The sequence below is a fragment of the Monodelphis domestica genome, chromosome 6 (assembly GCF_027887165.1).
Source record: "Monodelphis domestica isolate mMonDom1 chromosome 6, mMonDom1.pri, whole genome shotgun sequence".
NCBI classification, from domain to species: domain Eukaryota; kingdom Metazoa; phylum Chordata; class Mammalia; order Didelphimorphia; family Didelphidae; genus Monodelphis; species Monodelphis domestica.
In genome coordinates this window covers 138,045,134-138,068,641 of record NC_077232.1, presented here as the reverse complement: position 1 = coordinate 138,068,641, position 23,508 = coordinate 138,045,134, and the positions used below count along the sequence as shown (strand labels likewise).

General features: G+C 37.3%; 1 protein-coding gene across 3 annotated transcripts in view; it reads left to right on the top strand.

Annotated features, from left to right (window-relative positions):
- Positions 1 to 3,286: 3,286 nt before the first annotated feature.
- The window catches only part of FRYL (FRY like transcription coactivator), a 309,155-nt gene continuing 288,933 nt past the window's right edge, over positions 3,287 to 23,508 (top strand). For 2 of the 3 annotated variants that reach the window (XM_007496478.3, XM_007496477.3), the window contains exon 1: positions 3,287 to 3,869. The gene's annotated coding sequence lies outside the window, so the exon portion shown is untranslated. Of the gene's footprint in view, positions 3,870 to 3,946; positions 5,085 to 23,508 lie in introns of those variants that run through there. The other variant, XM_056802595.1, reaches the window with a different exon arrangement.

Here is a 23,508-nt window from a genome sequence, read left to right as displayed (position 1 = left end):
AAGTCCTCTTATTGGTGTTAATTCCTGCTTAATTACTTTGATTTATGTTTAAACCATTCAAGGAGCTCTCTGTGTGATTTATTTTTCCATCTGTATTGCTGCTGATACTTTAGCTACTTTAGTTGTTCAATAATATTCTAAAATGTTATTGCTGCTGTTGGGCACATTAAAAAAATTAGTTGTTTTTAAAATTGGTTTTCTTTATCATTGTTTTTTTTTTGAGGGGTTTATGAAGATGTTGATTCACTTTAAACCTTTCAAGAGAGGAAAGCCAGATAAAAAGCTATTTTTAAGGACTGAGTCACAGTGGAATTATAAAGAAAGCTTTGTCATGAAGAAAATAATTTTGAGATGGAAAACAAAAAGTGGGAGAAACATTGGGTACCATCCTGGATGGGAAAATGAAAACTGCTTTTTTAGAATGAGTTTCTTCTTCTTTAACATTTATAAATAAATAGGTTAGGAAGAGAGAACATACAGTGAAATCTCTGGTTTGTAAATAAGACTAAGTCATTCTGGGTAATAAGAGGATGAAACTGAGTGGGAAAAGAAGTGGAAGATGATCATTGTGGCCAAAGCTGTAATATTTTAGAGTTTACACCTAATAAAATGCTAACCATCTTTAAGAGGGGAATACCAAACCAAACAAAATACATATCTTACCCTTAAACCAGATTTTGCTAAGTAATGTTTCCTTCAATAGTGAGGGCTACACTTTAAGAGAAGCCAGAACTCTTTTAAAAAGTTTTGGAGAACCTGATACATAAGAGCAAATTTTAAAAAAGAGTCTTCAGTATGATAAGAGAATGGCTAAGAGAAAATATAATCAGTCTATTAAATTAAATAAGACATTTATTAAGTGTAAAATATTCTACCAAATGTTCAGAATACAAAGGGGCAAATTTATTATTGTTGCTGACCTTTTCATATGTATATTATACTCAAAGCCCCAGGTATGGAATTTAATTAAACAAACCTTTATTAAGCTCCTACTATGTACCAGACTAGGTGGTACAGTAGATAGAATCCCAGTCCTGAAGTCAGGAAAATTCATCTTTTTGAGTTCAAATATGGTCTCAGATTCTTAATAGCTGTGTGACCTTGGGAAAGCCACTTAACCTTCTTTTGCCTCAGTTTCTTCATCTATAAAATAAGTTGGAGAAAGGAATGGTGAACCACTGTAATATCTTTGCAAAGAAAATCTCAAATGTGGTCACGAAGAGTTGGGCACAACTGAAAGGCAACAGAATGTGCCAGGCACAGTGCTAAGTAGGGGGAATACAAATTAAGAAAAAGAAAGAGGGTCTCTGCCTGTAAGAATGTTACAATCTAATAGGGAACACAAAAAAAGAAGCTGGAAATGAAGGGGGCATGATAATGAGGCTGATATCTAATGAGAGAATTCTTGGAGAGAAAAGTAGGAAGAGGGATCAATGGAAAATGGAGTGAGCAATTAAGTTACATTGCTGCCCTCTATAAAAGCAAGCTTTGGGAGGAGTTTAGTATTCTTACCCTCTAGCCCTGAGAGAAGAGGCTAAGGGAGGTGATATCCAAGGCATGATCATGAGAAACTGGGATCATCTTGTTTCTTAGAATTAATACCTTGTAATTGCTGCAGATGCTAAGTAGAATGAATTGATCAAATCTCTACCTTTATAACCTACACATTTTCTTAACTCCCAAAGACAGAAGCCCTTAGGCAGAATTTAGAACAAATCAAAAGAAATACTATTTTATTCAAAGGGTAATAAATATGTAATTACATAAATATGATTTTTTCCTTTGGTTATCCTAGACCTGTGATTTCATGAGCAGAGGGAAAGCTAAAATGGAAACTTTCTTCGCTGATACAGACTGAGAACTTGTCTAGAATTTAAAAGTGTTAGAGAGGTGCCTGTGACTTTGAGAGGTTAAGACCTATCCTTTATCAAACAACTTGTATCAGAGGTAAGATTTAAGCCTAGGTCTTCTTGACCTTTCCTCTCTACATTTATATTGACATACTGCCTCACAAAAGATGGTGCTGGTCAAAAATGCCTTCGTGCTTCCTGGATCTGTCAACTCAACTGTGGTGCAGATCCCTAGCCTTTTATATCTAGTTCATCTCATATGGTAAATCCCTAAATCATCCCTGGCACTTTCACTACTTGGTGGCTTTCTTCTTAACATTATTTATCTATTATCTGGACCTCCATCTGGTTTAATCATACATCTTCCTAAGGAGAATGCTTATACTGTATCCACACGTCATAAAAATTCTTCTGTAATATATATGCAGGCATACATATATACATATATGTCTATATGTACTATGGTAGAGATACACACTATAGAAACACTGCTTGCATGCAGCTGAGGACTGGTAATATGTTGCAGTCTATTTCTGCCTACCCACCCAGAATTTCTCTGTTCTTCTGAAAATACAAAGAGATTTAAATAAAATAATAATAGCTGGTGTCATAACTTTAAGGCAAAGCACTTTACAAATATAATCTCATTTGGTCTACACTACAGTCCGAAATATCTACGAACCTAGGTGGCAGCTAGGTGGCGCAGTGAATAGTAGACAAGATTGCTGGGCCTGGGATCCGGAAGAACTGTTCAAATATGAAGACTCGAAAACAACTGAAACAACAACAATCACAACAATCTTAGGATTCTTAAAGAAGAGAAAAGTGAGGTTCAGACAGGTTGTGACTTGACCCCACTGGTCACGCAGCTAAGTCAGAGGTGGGATTCAAACTCAACGGATCTCTGTTAGATTCATAATAAGTCATCAAAGGGAAATATTCCCAACATCCATCTCTAATCCAGAGAGGTGAACATTCAGGAGAGTGGAAATTTGCTCAACAAGTTCTTGGTTTCAAAGACAAAATACTAGAGTGCAGGATCTGCAGGTTTGACACCAAGTCTGTGAGTTCTCTGCATTGTGAAAACTAAGGGCAGAGATAAATAAAAGTGACTTCTCTCAAAGTCCGCCAGTGGGATAGGGACCCCATAAGGATTTGTGCAACAAAGAATGAGGTCAATAGCAAATTGGTGCTACTACTCCCCGCGGTCCAACTCAGAGCAGATTATGCTCCTTTTTGGACTACACCAGACGAATCACGGGGCCAGTGTTCCACAGGATCCTAACGCTAATTTCAGTTTTGCTTTTAAGAAGGGATTTTTATAGTTTTGGAGAATATTTTTATCCTCCCTTTTGGCTTCCCTCCAAAATTACGAGTTTCTACAAGTCCCCTACCTATGTTTGAAGAACTAGGAGTTGAAAACGTCCCTCTTTTGAGATCGCAAACCAACCATCAACAGTGATTCTGAAGCCGGTACTGGCTGAATAATAAAAGAGGAGAGGCGTGAGATTCGTTTCCCTCTGGTCCAATCAGGTGCACAGGAAGGTGGCCCTTCACCAATAAAAGTAAAGTTCGGCATCCGGAGGTGGGGGGGGGTGGATGCGCCTGATTGCCAGTTCCCTGGGGCAATGACAGAGGAGAGTTTCTTGAGTGATAGCAGAGAGCACCAACCGATGGAAAAGGGAAGGCTAGAGGTAGGTGGACCTCGGAAGGACGGCTGGACCATCCATTCAGGGGAAGCGAATGTTGTTCCTGTTGGAGTGCCGCGCACCAATCAAAAAGGTGCAGAGGAGAGGGTTGAGCCAGCTTTGCTCCACTGCCGAGAGATCGCCGGGCTTAGTGGGAGAGAGAAATCGGGGGGAAAGCCAGAGTCGGAGGGACGTTGAACGACTAAATTGGTTCCGAGCGGACGGTTTCCTTAAAGGGGAAGCGCCATTGTCAGGAGAGCCGAGAGTGGGGCCGGGACTTGTGAGGAACAGGCGGCGTTGGGGAGCGAGGGTGCAGCGCACGGAAGGAAGGGTAGGTGTTTTTGAGGAGAAGGTGCTTCATTTCACTTTCTCTTCTCTCTTCTACTGGGCTTGCTCGCTGGGAGGGCACTGCTGGGTCCCGGAGGCTAGGGGCAGGGATGGATGCCTGCTTGCCTACCGCGGCCACCCCCGCAGCCCCGACCTGGAGTGTCCTCCTTGTGAGGGAGTCAGAGGGAGTTCTCCCCTCCCTTTCCCCCCTCCCCAGGCTCTGCTGCTAACGGAAATCAAACCCCGGCGAGGCGCTAGAAGAACCCCCTTCTCTCCTCCCTCTCCCCTCCCTCCGCGGCTGGGCCTTTCCGTTCCTCCCCTTCCCCGCCCCCCTTCCCGGGGTTGCGAGGCTCCTTTCTCCGCTGACTGACCGGGCCGCGGATGCCCAGGGGACAATGGAAGGGGCTGGGCCGGTGGCGGCGGGGCCCAGGGTGGGATCGGGTCTGTCTAGGCTGTGAGGGGCGCGGAGAGGGAGCTCTGGCCTTTGGAGGTGCCAGGCTGCGGCGGCTTTGGAGGAGGAGGAGGAGGAGCCGTGAAGTTGGGCAGCAGCCGTCGCCTCCCGCCTCCTCCTTCTCCTGGGCTGGCCAGTCTACAAACATATATTAAGCGCCTACTCTGGACCACGCGCTTGGCTTCGCACGGGGATACAAAGGAAAGGCACCGGAGCGTCTCTGCCTGTCTTCCAGGGGTTTACAGTCAAAGGGAGAAAGCGTTCCGCCTGCCTTGGACTGCCAGACAGAACAAGGCTTAATACAAGCTATGCCTGCACGCCTTCATCCTAGGGTCTGGCTATCGAGTCCTTTCTCCCGACAGAACTTACATCTCGAATTGCTCCCCTTCCTCCCTTGTGTCTTCCCCTGAACGCCCACCCTGGCATTTACCAGGGTCTGCCTGCCCTGGACTAATCCGGCGGCTGCTGCCCACTGGCCCTGGCCGGCTTCCAAGTCCCGGCCGCTCGGGGTCCAAAATTCACGTGGACTTGGGGTTCCCTAGACATCCGAGATTTCTCTTGACAACTTGATCGAGTCTCAGCTGCCCATGTTTGTTGGGATGGGCAGCAGCAGGTTCCCTTGCTTCTCATGAGTCTGTCCTGTCCTTGGCTTCAGCGTAATCTAGTTTCTGGAATGTGAGGATCCTTAATCTGTGTCAGTCTAAGGATGTAAAGAGATAGTATCGCTCTTTCCTTGCCTCCCTCAGGCCAAAGTAACTATGGGAAGAGGTAAGAAGAGCTCTCCAGAAGGCATGGTGCTTGCCTCATTTCACCCCTGAATTGAGAAAAGAATTTCCAAAATTCACTGTCTTTTTGAAGGATAAAAACTCACTGAAATGGAAGGTCTTTTCTATTTAAAACAAGTCTTGCTGCAGTAAACAAAGTTGGATTTTAAAAAATACCATATCCTTCCTTAGTGTTGCTTCTTGCCAAATTGTTATTCACGAGTTGTTAGGAATTAACAAAGTCATTATTGTTAAAACAGACTATAGTTTTGTTGTTTGATTTTTTTTTCTTTTCTGACATACAGTACACAAACTTTATTTAGAAATCAACAAGTATTTGTCAAAGTCCAGGCATCATGCTAGACTCTAGTAGGATACAAACACAAAGTGTGAAACAGTTCCACAGACAAGGAATTTAACAATCTAATGGATTAAATTTAAAAAGCATATAGATAAATAGGTGTGTATACATTTAACAAACTCATATAGGGAATAAGTACAAAATACAAAGTAGCAAAATACAAGGTAAGACAAACGGGGCAAGGTCAGGGAGATGGTTGACACTGATGGTTGGGAATCACCATGTTGCTTTCCTATGCAACTCATGTTTTTGAATATTTATATTTCTTGTGAAGTATTTAATTTTTAAATAATATGTGTAAAATAACATTCTTAAAACTGTGGTTATGTTCTATAACATTTTCTAGCTACTTTCATGATCAGAAATAGCATTATATTCTGTCTCTTCCATTGTAAGTTATTTTGTATCTCACAGCTTTGAAAGCAGTTTTTTTAAAGCTCAATTTTTTTCACCAATTTTCTTTTGTTAAAAATAAGTTTAAAAGCTGGTAGAAAATTATCATAATGCAAGTAGGCACATCTTTAAGCAGAAAGACAACTATAGTCAGGAAGTGGGAAAAGCTGTCCCAAGTTGATAGTTATTTGAAACATTACTCTTTTGTCTTTTTGAACAACTTTATAAAGTTTAAGAGTAGGATTTGTAATTATATTAAGTTTCATTGTTAAGCCTAAATAAATTTTCATGTTTCAGCTTTTTAATCTCAGTAGAGGCATCATGGTATAGTGGGAAAGAGTACTAATTAGATTTGGGGTTATAAAACCTGAGTTCAAATGGGATTTAAAATTTTTTTTTAAATTTTCAGTTCCACGTTCTCTCTCTCCAATACCTCCTCCACCCATTGAAAAAGCAAGAAATACGATACTCATACATATGAAGTCATGCAGAACATATTTTTCCACATTAGCCCTGTTGCAAGGGGAAAAATGAAGAAAATTTTTTTTAAAGTCATTTTGTATACAAAGTTAATCAGTTCTTTATCTGGAGGTAAGGATAGCATTTTTCATCATGAGTGTTTTGGAATCTTTGCATATCGTATTTATCAAGAGTAGCTAAATTTTTCAGTTGATTATAATTACAAAATTGCTTTTACTATATACTGTGTTCTCCTACTTCTACTCATTTAATTTTGTATCAGTTCATATAAAAGTCTTCCCAGGTTTTTCTGAAACCATCCTTAACTACCATAACTTGTTCAGCCATTCCCTAATTGCTGGACATCACCTCAATTTCCACCACTAAAAAAGCTGCTATAAATATTTTTGTATATAGGGATCCTTTTCTTTTTGATCTCTTTGTGATACAGATTTAGTAGTGGTATTGCTGGGTCAAAGAGTGTGTGTAATTTTATAGCTCTTTGGGCATAGTTCCAAATTGTCTCCTAGGATGGTTGGACTCCAATAATTTTCCCACATCCTCTTTAGCATTTATTATTTTCCCTTTCTTCCATCTTAGCCAATCTGATTGGTGTGAAGTATTACCTCAGCATTGTTTTAATTTGTATTTCTAATTATTAATGATTTTGAGTATTTTTATATAATTATCTCTTTGATGTCTTATGAATACTGCCTGTTTTCCTATTCTTTGACCATTTATTGGTTGGAGAATGGCTTTTATTTTTAAACATTTTACTCAATTTGTAGATTTGCGAAATGAAACCTTGATCAGAGAAACTTGTTATAACCCTTCCCCCAATCTTCCTACTTCTAACTTTGGTGGCCTTACAATTACAACCCTTTTAAAATTTATTGCTATCAGAATTATTAAAATTTTTTCAATTTACTTGTTTTTCTTGTTTTTGTATTGCTACATGGCTAATATGGAAATATGTTCATGATACCATGTTTCTGGTCTTCTCAATGGGTGAGACAGGAGTGGGAGGGGGGAGAAAATTTTAAATTAAAAAAAAAATTTAGAGAACTGTAAAAATAAAGAAATAATAAGTTTATTCAAATTGCTAGGGCTGACTCTCAATCCACTGAGTTACCTACATCATCTTTTTTGTTTAAATCATATGCCCATTTTCAGCTATCTTGCCATGTGGTGTGAAATGTTGGAGTTTGCCTATTTTCTGCCAGATTGCTTTCCAGTTTTCCCAGGGGTTTTTGCCAAATAATGAGTTTTTGCCTCAATAGCTAGAGCTTTGGATTTATCAAACACTAGGTTCTGTTCTCATTTGTTTCTGTAAATCATGAATTTAATCTATTTCACTGATAACTACTCTTATCTAGTTCCGAATTATTTGATGATTACTGTTTTGTAGTATAGTTTGAGATGTGGTGTTGCAAGACCCCTTCATATTTTTTCATTGATTTTCTTGATATTCTTGTCTTTTTGTTCCTTCAGATGAATTGCTATTTTTTTCTAACTCTAAAAAGTCAAATCTAACTTTCTGCTTATGTCACCTTTTACAAACCACTTATCTTCTGGGCTTCATTTCCCTCATTTATAAAATAAGGGGTATTGACTCGATTAACTCTACATTCCCTTTTAGTACCAGCATATATATGCTCTTATAAAATCTTGGTGAGGACTGATGTCAAGCAAGTACTGGTATAGTGGCAGAGGAAGGTCAAACAGGTTTCCACAATCAACTTATATCAAGGTAAATCAGGAAAAAATTTCAGACTTTAAAATCTTTAGGAAGTCAGGTAGATTTTACATATTTTTGAATGCAGGAAAAAATAAAATCTACATGTAGTGGTATAGTTATTAATAGACAGTTTCTGTTTGGGGACTGTTGTGCTTAAAAGTCTATTGTGTGTGACTATCATCCTCATAGGCTACTTCCTTTTTCTAAGTGTCCCATTTTCATTTAGTCTTGTGGGCCAAAACTGTTATCTCTTTCTTCAGTAGTTCCCCACATTATATAATGCATAGCTGTCATCCAGTAAAAGTAACTTACTTACTAAACCTAATTCTTAGATTTGTGCCGTAATTTGATTAGTACTTCCGATGAGCTCTTTAAAATAGATTTTTAAAAGCCTGTAACCAAAAATATAATTGTAATAAGTTGTATCAAAGAAGAGCTTTGGATTGATAGTTTTCAGGGAAAAGAAGACTTAATCCTAATGTTCTTGCATTTGTTACGCTCATAGATTAAAAAGATCATAGCTCTAGAGTAGTTAGGGATCTTGGAGGTTATCTAGTCCAATTCTATCATTTAATGTTGAGGAAAATGCCTGAGATTAAATGACTTGCCTGAGGTCATGCAGGCAATAACTGTTTCAGGTTTTGAACCTGGGACTCCAGATTTCAGCATCTTTCTTTACTGCAGTCCTTTGATCCTAATTTCTGTTAGCTAAAACATTTAGCAATTCTGCTAGATGAGTATTCAGAGCAATATAGAAACTCAGAGAAATGAAACTTCATATTTGGATTTGTCTTTAAAAACATCAGAAACAATGTACATCAAAATAAGTTATATAGAATTGAAAACACTCTTATCAAGTTGTTTTTCTGCCATAAGATTTAGGAATATTCCTGTGTATGAGAATTCATTCTGTTTTAATATCTTAATATTACATTTTGATATTTAATTCATCTCAAAGCGATTCTGCTTTTTAATATAATGTTAATTATATCTTACTTTTTTAAAAGTTGGAAGTCAATGGAACTTCTCAGAATGTTCCTAGATGAATAAAATAAGGGATATAAAAGTTTACAAAAGAGACTAAAGGTTACTTAAAATAAAAATGCACCTATTTCAAATTGAATTATACTGTTGACTAGCCTATATTGCCATTTTTTCCATAAGAATAGCATGAGATATTTTATCATAGTTAATTAAAATCCAGGTGAATTATACTTTTGTCGTTTCTCTTGATTTACCAGCTTAGTAACCCTTCCAAAAAAAGATTCAAGGTTAGTCTAGTAAACCTGTTAAAAAAGGACATGAGGTCATTCTAATCTAATGAGAGACAGTATGTATGATGTAGTGAATAGAGAGCTAACTGTCTTCACAAGGATTACCTGGGGTCAGGTCCTACATCTGGGGCATTACTGGTTTTCAGACCCTGGGCAAATAACCTATCTGTCCTATAAGCAGCTTTCTAGAAACTGCAAAGAAAGTAATCTGCTTTGGTAGCAAAATAGTTTCCTCACTGAGGAGTGAAATCATAGCCATAAACCTATCCTTCTCTCTGTCCTGTTTTTTATGAAGCTATGCTAGTTCTTTGTGATCACTTAATTCCCTTTTGCTTTACTATCTCTTTAATAATGCAGCCTAGAGCTTTTCTAACAATCAAAGTCAAATTTACTATTTACTGGTTTTATAATTGGCCCAACATGAGTTTCTGCATTGACCCAGTGGATCACCTGAGACTTGGGATTTTTCTGATAGTGGGGTAGTCTATGATTGGAAACCATGACGTTATCACCAAAAGAAGACTGGTGTTAAATATGGGATTTTGTTTATTGTCTCATTACACTGCTTTCTTAATCTAGTTTAGTCCTCCTTCAGAGACCGCTTTCCTGGATTGTGGCTGCTAGGCATACTAAAGCTTCTTGGAGCCACAGGTGAGATCTGGGTGGCAGATGGACACCAAAAGAGGAAGCTACCCTGAAAATGGCTCAACAAACCCTCAGACCAGAGCTACTTTCCTTCTCTGAACAGGCCTCAAATCCATTGGTGAGGTAGGGAGGGGTCTGCTCCCCTCCCTTCCCCTCCCCCCCTCCCTCCAGCATGGAAAGACTTATTCTGGTAGAAGGAGTGGATAACAATAATTTATTCCATTGGCCATGAAGTCAGTGGAATAGGTGCTGTGGAGCGTGTACCTCTGCCTCACCTAAATCCAACTTATGTATGAATCAAAAGAAATCATTCATTGATGTCATTTTGATTTTCTTCCAGTACCAGAAACAGCAACTAATCCTATGTATTATATCTACATTGTCTTCCAAGGCATACCTATTGGTGGACTAATTTGATGTATTTACTATCCAACCCATTTCATAGACTGGGCAATAGGCATTCTTCATTATCTATTTGTTTTTTCTATTTGGACCATTAGCTTAAATTCTTTAGAGTAAATTTTTATCTCATTTAGGAGGCTTTGTAGTGTTTTGGGGTTTAGTGCAATCAATGCATTATCATCTGCATTATCATCACAGGAGACTGTATGGGGAATCAGTTATTTCTTCCATTTGTACTCTGTGCTGGCTAGCCTGCTCAGCACTAGTGAGCTTCTTAGGTGAGCATACATTTTCATGAGGTATGCATTCCTTGTTATTGATAATCAGAGGTTTTAAATTATTTCTATAGTTACATGAATATCTGTATGGGAGACAGTGTAGGAGAACTTTTAAGGTTCCATTTTACTATAGCAAATCAAGTTATTTTTATAGTTAGCACCTTAGAATCTTGTATTCTCTACAGCTTTAAGACATAGATATGATTGAAGGTATATTTATATTTTTTTCATGTTTTCATCAGGGATATCTTGGGTAGTTGTGTGACTCATAAAAATTTTGTAGTGACGAGAAAGCATATGGATCAGTTATTGACGTCCATCAAAAGATGTGTATTGGTATATATCTACTTTCTAGAAATGATTTTCAGAAAATCATATTGAAATCTTGATTCTTGGATTATTTCCCTCTTCTTTATTTGGAGATATTTGTGGAGTTTTGACCATGTTCCTAGAATTCCTCTTATGTTTAGAGAAAGATCCATAAACAAATATGAGTCTGCAGTTGGGCTTAAGCAAGGAAGTTAGAGTTGAAAATTGTTTTCTTACTCCTAAAATAGTAAAATAAATAAAATCAGAACACTTTTTCCTCTATATTCTTGTATGATCTTAACTAAATGTATTGCAAGTGAGGGAAAACAACCTCAAAGAGGAGTATATTACTTTAGATAATACAAATTTGATTTCTTAGGGGAAAGGTTCAGAAGAAGTAAAGGGCTAACAGCAAGAAATACTCAGAAAAGCAACATGGTATTAAAGAAAGCATGGAATTTGGAGTCAGAGGATCTGGATATCATTTCCTACTTACTTGGCAAGGTAGTCAAATCATATGTTCTCTTGGGGAGGTCAGTAAGGAGGAAGAATTATCTTAGCCATTTCATTTGTAGGGATTAGAATAAGTGATATAGAAATTCATTTCTAGATCTAAAATTGTGATATTGTGGCAACCTAATTTCTTCCACAACTATTTTTGTTGTTATGGTGTTAGTACTTCATGGCTCCTCTGAGGGCATAACAATAAACAAGCATGATCATCACCAGTGGGAGATTTGTTGCCTTGGAGTTTGTGGGGCCAGTACTTTGAATTTTGCAGAAGTTTTCTTCTCAAATTATAACATAATGCCTTTGAGGCAGAATATTCCAGATATTCTACAAATGCAGTTAAATATTATTCAATTGAATACTCTAATGAATGATGTTTGTATATTAGTAAGCTATTTCTGTGATTTAGAAGATAGTTTATATTCTGCTGATAGAAGAACAGAATTCAATTAAGTGAAAAGTTCAGAAATTTAAGAGATGCCTTCCTTAGTCTATCTCCTGAATAAAGAAGTGTCACAAATTTTATAACTATATTTGAATGCAATATAAGATATTTAAAATTTGATAGATTTTGCTAAGTTGTGAGAGAACAATAGTGTTAGTGTGGGCAGTGCCAACAGGTATGGGGAAATTAGGAAAGCCATAGGGAGGAAGTAGAGCAGGTTCTGAGTTGGACTTTATCAGTAACAAATACGCCCTTTATATGATATTGTAATTATGACTCCATTTAAGTGACTTATTAATACAGTAAAGCAAATTTTATCTATCAGGGCTACATGGAACTTGAGTGTAAAATGTGTATTTGTAACTGTGTAATTTGTAAATGTGTATTTATTATATACTTTCTAAAAATCATTTGACCCTCAGAACAGCTCTTTGGCAGTAATACAAGTATATTTCCATTTTAGCATCAGAAAACAAAGTTTGAGATGCGTGACTTGACCAGGATTCCTCAGTTAATACACTGTAAAGCCATCATTTGAATCCATCTCTTTTGTTTCTAGATTTGATATTTCTTTAGCACATGCTGTCTATTATTACTAGTACAAATATTTAAAGAAACCTTATTCAGATTTTTTTTTTTGTAATATGATCAATCCCCAAATAATCTATTCTTTTTGTTGTAATCTTTTGGTGGAGGAGGATTACAAAATGCTTGATATTTTAAGGGCCCCAAATATTTTAAGAGTCATATTTTTTCTCTGTGAAAATGAGAGGTCTGTCACCCAATCCTTTAATAATTCTTGAGGTCTTATAGGATTACTTTTCTTATACTTTCTTAAGTAATAAGTTTTGGAGATGTTAATAGAGCAGAGTATTCTAGTACTAACTAGCATGATCAGAATTAAATGTAATTGGAAGATTACATATGTCATTGTAATGTTTCTTCACTTCTTCCCCACATTGTTTGCTTTAGCAATAATAGTATCCCATTAGTCAGCCCTGGTCAACCTCTCTTGCCTACTACATGGTTAGAAACAGAATACATTAATGCTGGAAGACTCTGATTTTTTTTTTTGTCAGTATGGAGTGAACTTTTTCCCTATGCAAGAACTTTCTTTACACCAGGGTAGAAAACCTGTGGGGGAGATCAAGTTATCAACTTAGATGGCTGTGAGTCATGGAATATTACTGTCCAGATCTTTTTCAGACAAACTTTTATCAAACCATACCTTCCCTGATTCTTTACTTGCATAGATGGAATGGGAATAGCTTTTAAGTCCCTACTGTGTATGAGGCACTGTGCTAAGTGCTTTACAAGTATCTCATTTTATCCTCAACGTTTAGTAAGTAATATAGTCAGTTTTTAATAAATGCTCATTGGCATGCTGATTGCAAATCTAAAGAATTATAACGTTCTTATCTCATAGCCATCAATTTGACAAAATGACAAAAGATGGGAGTAATAATAACAGTTAACTTTTTATAGCACTTTCTGTGTGCTAGGCATTGTGTTAAACACTTTACCGTTTTGATCTCAATCGAGCCTCCCAACAACCTTGGGAGGTGACTGCAATTGTGACCTTCCTTTTACAGTTGAGGACACGTGACTTGCCCAAGGTCAGACAGCTAGAAAGTTTCTGAGGCCAGATTGGAAATCACCTTTTGATTCCAGGCCCTGAATTCTGTCCACTCAGTTGGTTGTATATGTGTGGTGTGGTATTTCTATCCAACCCTAAGACATTTCTTTCAATTTCATTTTACTAGATTTAAGACAATCTAGTTACTAACCAAGATCTTTTTTGATGTTGACTAGGCCATCTGATTTATTAGCAATCCTGCCCAGCTTTGTGGAACCTGCAAATGATGACCATAACATGTTCTGCCTTTATTCAAATCATTGGTAAAAGTGTTAAACAACACAAGGTCAACCACAGGTCCCTGGAGTATTCCTCTGAAAACTTCTTGCCGGGTTGGCATTGAACCATTAACTATTACTTTTTGAGTATGGCCATCCAACCAGGTCTAAATTCATCTGATTGTGTTATTGTGTAGTTGAGAAGTATTACACAAGTGGTATATCTATCAACACTCTTGGGTGGGCCAGAACCAAATTAAAATATAATTGGGAAATGTTTAGCAAAACAAAATTATAATAAAACTAAGTGAATGTATAGCCTACAGGAACCCTTATATACATTAATGGTCCCATTTCTATTTGAATTTACACCACTGGAATTAGTAGTTTGAATCTCTGGCTTCCTCATAAGAATAGTATGAAATACTTTGTCAAAAACTTTTCTAAAATCTAGATAAGGTATATATCCATCAGATGAGTGCATGTAACCAGTTTTGTAGCCCTGTAAATAAGTAGATATGGTTAGTATGGCATGACATGTTTTTGATGAAGGCATGTTGGCCTTTTCTTATCACTATTTATGTTTCTAGATGTTTACTATGGCTAAATTTGACATTCTAGAATTTTCTAAAGAATCAACTTCAAATTCATTGTTCTGTGGTTTTCAAACTCTTTACTTCCCATTTAAGAATATTTGTCTTTCTTTAATCTTGTCCTCTTATTTTCTGAGATTTTTCAAATACTACTTATAGTGTTAAGCAATCACGTATATTTTGTACTTCAATAAGGTGAATCAGTTCACAACTCCAACAGTGCATTAATGTGCATGTTTTTCTGCAGCTCCTTTTTCCAACCCTTTTTGTAGAACCTGTTACAATTGGCATTTTGCACTACTAATTTATACTAATTATTACACAAATTATCAGGGATTTGGAACATTTTTTTATATAACTAGTAATAGCTTAGATATCTTCTTTTGAAAAGAGCCTCTTCATATCCTTTGACCATTGTTGTCCATTTTAACTCAGTGTTCTAGATATATATTTTAATGGACAAATATTATAGGTTGTCCATTCAACAACATCTCATTATCTGGGCAACTATTGAATAAAATGCAACTATGTTCTGCATAGTGCATAGGAGGTAGAGATCCTAAAGTATATGCCTCAAGGAGCTGATGTGCTATTGGAGGGAGAGTGGTGACTAGGACTGAAGTTACAGAGATGGTTAGTGTAGTGTTTAGTATATTTAGATGAGATCTTCATTCTGTTATAAATTTGACTATAATTTCCAAAGCAAGAGGTAGACAGATGGGGAATGTATCACAAGCCATATGACAAGAAGATGGATGGACTGAAAAGGGAAGCATGGATAGAACCAGCCATATGTACTGGGTTATATGAATTTATGCTTTTTGCAGGATGTTGTCTTTCACGGTATATGGTCTCCAGAGGTCTGGTGGTCATGAAGAATAAGGGCCTGATGGCAACAGAAGGATGGGTATAAAATACTTGTTTGCTTTTTTTTCTGTGCAGGTGATCAGGGCAAATAACCTCTGAGTTGTTGTAGATCTTTATTGCTAATAATCCATCACTTTAAATTTGCTGTAGTGTTTTTCAGTCATTTCCCCAGTTTATCTGGTTTGCTGTCATTCACAGATTGCCTTTGACTTCCTTCGGGCACATATATATATACACTTGGTAGAGAGATTTCCGAGTTGAAGGGTAGGGACATTGTTGTCACCTTTTTTCTTAATTACAAATTAATGTAAAGAATAACTAGACCATTTAACAGCTTCATAAAGCATCAGTGTGCCCAGCTTCCTGTAGCACTTTAACACTGACCATATTTGTTAATATGCAAAGTGTTAAGTGGGACCTCAAATTTCCTTAAATCTACATTCAGCTGCTTATTAGTGATTGAGAGCATGCTTTCATGTTGTCATTTGTATAAGGACTGTAATTAATTTGAAAACTATTTTTGCTTATTTTTTCTGACCACTTTCCTGGGTTGATTTTTAATTGTTGACAGAGTAGAGAAGTTTTGTCTTTTTCTTACCTATATGGCCTTGGGTAGTCATTCAACTTTTTTTGGCTTTAGTTTACTTATGTGTACAGTGAAGGGGTTAGGGGATGGTTGGTCTCTGAGCTACCTTCCAGCTCTTGAATCCTGTGAGCCTTGGAGTAGACATCTGGGTATAGTCTGTAGGACAAAGTTAATATCTAATAACACTAAAACCTACAGTAAAACCTCAGGTTTATAAATGGAAAGAACTTTAGATAGCAGATTATTCTGTTAGACACTGAAACTTAATGTAATCTTAATTAGTTTGTATTTATATCTTTCTAAAATATGCTTTCCTGGGTCATCTTTGTGCAGGGCTGAGAAGAGAGATACTTGTGAGTCAGACCTAGTTCTGTTGGGAGAGCAAGGGTTCTTCTTACATTCATGTTGAAGTATACTTTGGCCAACCAGAAAGGTGCAGACCTTGGAGAAAATTGATGGAGAAATCAGAACTATCCTGCAGAATGCTGGGAACATAATTCTTGATCTGTCCAAAAAGAAGATAAATAAAAGGTGGCTGAACCTGCAGATGACAGCCTTCATTGCCTCTTACAATATGTAGAGACTGAGTTGTCTGCTCAGATTGACCATCTCACTCAGGTAGTAGTTGACTAGGCTCACGAGGGTTCGAGCTGTGCATCAGAAATGGATTGCCAGGTGGCAATGAAAATGAAATTGAGTGAGCTTGGTACCAGCCTGTGAACAGATGCTGGAGATCTAAGATAGAATAGAAAAGCCATCACATACTGACCTGGATAGAAACAGAAACAGTAGTAGAAGCTGTGTTCAGGGGCAGAGAGTTAGGAATATTGTGCTGTTGTGTATGTGTATGTGTGCGTGTGCGTGTGTGTGTGTGTGTGTGTGTTTCTTCAGCTCATTTTTAAGTTCCTACAGATCCCATTGGCCTTCTCTCTTGCGAAATTTCACAGGAAAGATCTGGAATTTACTCTGTCTCACCCAGTATATTTCCACAGAGCATCTTCTTTTACTAGATGATCCAGATACAAACCTTCTCTTTCTACTCACCATTTCCATTTCCCCAGATTACTTGGAATTCTTCTTGTCACTTTGTCCCAATTCTTGCAAAAAAACAAAATATGTGTGTAGATGTGAAGATACACATATATATGCATATATACATACATATCTATTCATAATCTTCCTTTGATATCTTCCACATATATATATATATATAGATACATATGTGTGTGTGTGTATATATACACATATGTGTGTGTAAACGGCTTCCCTGGGGGCAGCTGGGTAGCTCAGTGGATTGAGAGTCGGGCCTAGAGACGGGAGGTCCTAGGTTCAAATGTGGCCTCAGACACTTCCCAGCTGTGTGACCCTGGGCAAGTCATTTAACCCCCATTGCCTAGGCCTTACCACTCTTCTGCCTTACCACAATACACAGTATTGACTCCAAGATGGAAGGTAAGGATTTGAAAAAAAATTAAAAAAAATAAAATGGCTTCCCTGTCTCCTTAGAGTATGAGCACCATTTAACCTTTTCATGATCATCTAAATACTAAACAGTTAAGATAATCTTTTGTATGACAATCACATATTTTTGTTAAAACTAGTCAACAAGTATTGTGTCTACTATGTTCCAAGTACTGTGATAGGTCCTATAAATAAAAAGACAAAACAAATCTAATTCCCAAGAAGGTTGCTTTTTGTCAGGGAAAATAGTAGGCATACATATTAACCCCCCCCCCCCCAATATAATTTCAATAGGGCACGGGTGACACTAGCAACTGGGCTAATGTAGCACAATAGGGCCTTTGAATTAAACTTTGAAAGAGTGAAAAGAAATACATTCCAGTTAGAGGACAACTTCTAAAGGGCATGTAGGTAGGAATTGGAAAGTTGTATATGAAGGACAGCAAACAGGCTAAATTGGTTGAAGTGTAGAGTAAGAAAATAATTCTGAAAAGTAAATTGAAGCTAGGTTATGTTTATACATAATCATACCATAAAACAGTGGTTCTCTCAGGGTGTATGAAGTACAGCACAAGTAGGCCTTTTTTTCTGCTGCATGGTATGGTCCTAGTTGATTGCCCTTTTGGTTGTTCTTTTCACAACTTTTCTATTTCTCCCTTTCAGAGACATAACAGATTAGGACAGATTTAGGGGAACTATTTGGAAAGGGAAGAGGGGTTTCAATAGTCAGGCTTAATGGAAAGAACTGATACCATGTGGACATTCTTGCAAGTACCCTCTATAACCATTCATATATCCATAGGTTAGGATTGCACATAAGAGAATCATGTTTCAAATCTGTAGCTTGAATATTCTTTTTCCCCCCAAGTATCTTGACCTGATTTTTTCTTGTTTTGTTTGCAATGTTTTACAATTTTCCCCCCAATTGTACATGAAATAATTTTTAACATCAGTGTTCTAAAATTTTGAGGGTTCAAATTATCTCCTCCCTTCGCTCTCTCTTTCTGAGATGGTATAGTTTGTGTATTCTAACTGGAACTGCATGTGAGGTTTTTTTTTTTTAACATTTGGTCATTTTCACACATTATTCATTAGAAACAAAGATAATTTTCTTTTCCTTCCCCCCTCCCACCACCCATCCCATAGCTGATGCATGATTCCACTGTGTATCACATGTGTCCTTGATTCGAACCCATTTTCATGTTGTTGGTATTTGCGTTAGGGAATTCATTTAGAGTCTCTCCTCAGTCATGTCCCCTCAACCCCTGTAGTCAAGCAGTTGCCTTTCCTCGGTGTTTTTACTCCCACCGTTTGTCCTCTGCTTGTGGATAGTGTTTTTTTTCTCCTAGATCCCTGCAGATTGTTCAGGAACATTGTAAAGCCATTACTGGAGAAGTCCATTACGTTCTCTTGTACCACAGTGTATCAGTCTCTGTGTACAATGTTTTCCTGGTTCTGCTCCTTTCTCTCTGCATCACTTCCTGGAGGTTGTTCCAGTCTCCATGGAATTCCTCCACTTTATTATTCCTTTGAGCACAATAGTATTCCATCACCAACATATACCACAATTTGTTCAGCCATTCCCCAATTGAAGGGCATCCCCTCATTTTCCAATTTTTGACTACCACAAAGAGTGCAGCTATGAATATTCTCGTACAAGTCTTTTTCCTTATTAACTCTTTGGGGTACAAACCCAGCAGTGCTATGAATGGATCAAAGGGCAGACAGTCTTTTATTGCCCTTTGGGCATAGTTCCAAATTGCCCTCCAGAATGATTGGATCAATTCACAACTCCACCAGCAATAAATTAATGTCCCAACTTTGCGACATCCCTTCTAGCATTCATTACTTTCCTTTGCTGTCATGTTAGCCAGTCTGCTAGGTGTGAGGTGATACCTCAGAGTTGTTTTGATTTGTATCTCTCTGACTATAATAGATTTAGAGCACTTTTTCATGTGCTTATTAATAGTTTTGATTTCTTCGGCTGAAAACTGCCTGTTCATGTCCCTTACCCATTTATCAATTAGAAAATGGCTTGATTTTTTGTACAATTAATTTAGCTCTTTATAAATTTGAGTAATTAGACCTTTGTCTGAGATTTTTGTTATGAAGATTGTTTCCCAATTTGTTGCTTCCCTTCTCATTTTGGTTACATTGGTTTTGTTTGTACAGAAACTTTAATTCGATGTAATCAAAATTTTTTATTTTACATTTTATGACTCTATGTCTTGCTTGGTTTTAAAGTCTTTCCCTTCCCACAGGTCTGACATGTACACTATTCTGTGTTCACCTAATTTGCTTATAGTTTCCTTCTTTATGTTCAAGTCATTCACCCCATTCTGAGTTTATCATGTTGTAGAGTGTGAGGTGGAGATCCAAACCTAATCTCTTTCACACTGTCTTCCAGTTTTCCCAACAGCTTTTGTCAAATAGTGGGTTTTTGTCCCAGAAGCTGGGGTCTTTGGGTTTGTCATATACTGTCTTGCTGAGAGGTCACTTACCCCAAGTCTATTCCACTGATCCTCCTTTCTGTTTCTTAGCCAGTACCAAATTGTTTTGATGACCACTGCTTTATAATATAGTTTGAGATCTGGGACTGCAAGACCACCTTCCTTTGCATTTTTTTTTCATTATTTCCCTGGATATCCTTGATCATTTGTTCTTCCAAATGAACTTTGTTATGTTTTTTTCTAAATCAGTAAAAAAATTTTTGGAAGTTCCGTGGGTATGGCACTAAATAGATAGATAAGTTGGGGTAGGATGATCATTTTTATATTGGCTTGTCCTACCCATGAGCAGTTAATGTTTTTCCAGTTGCTCAGGTCTAGTTTTAGTTGTGTGGAGAGTGTTTTATAGTTGTGTTCATATAGTTCCTGTGTTTGTCTCTGGAGATAGATTCCTAAGTATTTTATTTTGTCTAAGGTGATTTTGATTGGGATTTCTCTTTATAATTCTTGCTGCTGAGCTGTGTTGGAAATATATAGAAATGCTGATGACTGATGGGGGTTTATTTTGTATCCTGCAACTTTGCTAAAGTTGTTGATTATTTCGATTAGCTTTTTGGTTGATTCTCTACGATTCTTTAGGTAGACCATCATATCATCCTCAAAGAGCGATAACTTGGTCTCTTCCTTGCCTATTTTAATGCCTTCGATTTCTTTTTCTTCTCTAATAGCTACTGCTAGTCTTTCTAGTACAATGTTAAATAATAGAAGTGATAATGGGCATCCTTGTATCAGTCCTTATCTTATTGGGAATGTATCTAGTTTATCCCCTGTTGGCTTAAGGCCCTTCATACTTATTTCCTTTTTCTCTCTTTCTCTCTTTTCTTTAATTCCACATTTGTATTAATTAAAATCTCTATAAACCCAGTTGACTTGGGTATTTGAATAATAGGAAATATTTCCCTGGCGACCACCTTATATTTAATTTAAAAACCAAGACACTGTAGTGAAACATATTTCTGCGGTCAAATTTACTCACCCTCTCTTATATCTATCACAATTTATATCTTCCACTGTTTTAATCACTACACTTTAAGACCTCAACCATTTTAAATCTAACAGTTTATGGCGACACGAAGTTGGTGATAAAACCCTCAAAAGACTTCTGTGAAATCTCTTTCCTTTATCTCTTTGCTTTATTACTTGCCTATCAGTCAGTTTTGTTTTCTGTTTTAACTTGGCTTCAAAATTACAGCTGCAAGAACGGGTGAGTAAAAAACCTTTTTGATTCTCCTTAAATTTAAGCTGTTTTAGATCTTAGCAACAGGGTCCTAAAGTCCTGGCTGGGAGAACTATTTCTAAATCCTTTCCTTTAGGGAACAACTGCCTAAATTAAGATCAAGACAAACCTGGGGAAAGTTCTGGCCTTGTCCTTCTCCCCACATGTTTACTTTAGAAATATGTGGTTACAGCCAGTTCACAACATATTTAACAACTGGCTATTCAGCTCCATGACCAACCTTGTAAAGTTTGCATTCTTTTTTTCTCTAAAATTTCTCATACCATGGGATTTATGGCAAAATATAATCAACACAGTACTCCCCCTTGGGATTTTGATTGTTATAGCTGTAATATGGTATTTCTTTACAAAACCCACTTCTCAGTCAAACCAACCAAGTGTTCCTTCTACTACTCAACAATATGCAGAACTAAATACTCGGCTTGAACTTATAGAGGAAGGTCAAGGAGAGATTGTAGCTTTTATGAGAAGCATTAAAAGAGAATTAAGAACATTATCAACCCCCTGCTTCTAACCCACTCCTCCCCCTGTCCCCTAGGCTTCAGAAAACCCACCCACTCCTCCCACTGCTCATGCTTCTGACCCAACACAATCAACCGTAAGTTCACACCCTATCCATACTTCTGATACTGATTCCTCCAATCCAAACACCTCTGTATCCTTTCACACTTCTTCCTTGGCTCCTCCTTCTCATTCTACACAATCCACTTTAAGTTCACATTCCAACCTAAATTCACACCGTACCTCTGATTTTTTTGGCACTATGGGACAACAACAAACCCTTCCTTTTAATGTGCCCAACTCTTCTATTTCTCAGACTTACCCAATTGAAAATGGAGCAAGAAGCCTAGAAACAGGAATACCAAATAACTTAGATAGCTTATTTCCTTTAAGGGAAGTACCCACTTTTAATAAGAATGGAAACTTGGTATCTGTAAGACATCATACACCTTTTACCCCTGAGGATTTAAATAAAATTGAAGGAAGATATGCCATCATTTGAGGACGAACCAATATTAATTATAAAAAAAATTAGAGAACATATTCAGAACTTTTGACCCTACTTGGTTGGATGTTGAGAATATATTAGAAGAATTATTAACAAAGAGAGAGAAAAATAATATCGTCTCTCTGGCTAATCAAAAACGAGGTAGAAGAGGACATTATTGGCCAACTGAAGATCCACATTGGAACCCCAATGTTGAACTAGATTACACAAAACTAAACCAGGCCAGAGAAGCATTATTGACAGCCATGATAGACCTGAAAAATGGTCAAAATTTGAAAAAACCCGACAACATATTGATGAAACACCCTCCCAGTTTATGGACAGACTTATTGACGTAGGGAATACATATATGGACCTTGATTTATCCAGAGAAAGAGACATTAGACAAATACATAAGCAATTTGTTAAGAATTGTTGTTCAGTGGTAAAAGACTACTTTAGAACTAGCTGTCCTAATTGGGACTCTATGGACCTCGATGAACTTAGGAGAATAGCAACCTATGTTTATAAAGGTCGTGTAAAAAGATGTGAGGACGAATTTACATCAGTGGAAGATTTAAAGAAAGAAATTGAAATGTTAATGAGACAATTGAAAAATAAGGGAGAGACTATAGCCCCTTTGCGGGAATTCACAAATAAATCAGTAACTTGCCACTTCTGTGAGAAGGGTCACAAAATGATGGAATGTCAAACCTTTCTTAAGATGATTGGAAGGAATACGCAGTTTAATAATAACTTTAGAAATAACAACTATAGAAATGATGATAATGGTCATAGAAACCAGAATTTTAGAAATTTTAGAAATTACAATAATGATTATGGAAATAACTATAATGAATATAGAAATAAGAACTTTAGAAACCAGAATTATAGAAATAGGAATTGGGAAAATAATGACAATGCTCCAAATGAAGAAAATGATAATACCCAACAACAAAATATAAGAAATGGAGCTTGTCCAAAAAATAGTCGAGGTGTCCTTCAGGGGGATGCCCAAGGAATATCCCAAACACAATGATGGCGTCTGGGGGGGAGGGGCTGGGGCACAAGAATCAGAGGATACAACCTTTGATTTTCTGGACCCTGATGTCCTACTACCCATTGTCCCTATCCACTGCCCACCCCATACTAATGAACCCCATGTTACCTTAAAGGTGGGTAACACTTATTATGATTGTCTATTAGACACTGGAGCTACCAGGTCTGTATTGAAGAATGTACCAGATTTAAATTGTTATTCCGTTGATTCACAAAGTATAGTGGGAGTATCAGGAATTCCCCTAAAGAGTTGAAAAACTTGCCCCTAGAATGGTGTCTGTAGGACCCCTAGAGGTACAACATTCCTTTCTTTTAATGCCTGACTCCCCTTTAAATTTGCTGGGGAGAGACCTTTTATGCAAACTCAGAGCCACAATAACTTGTTCACCAGATGGTTCTTTATCATCCGAAGCACCAGAGGAATCTTTAAATTTACTCCCTGTACTTCTCTCGGAAAACCAG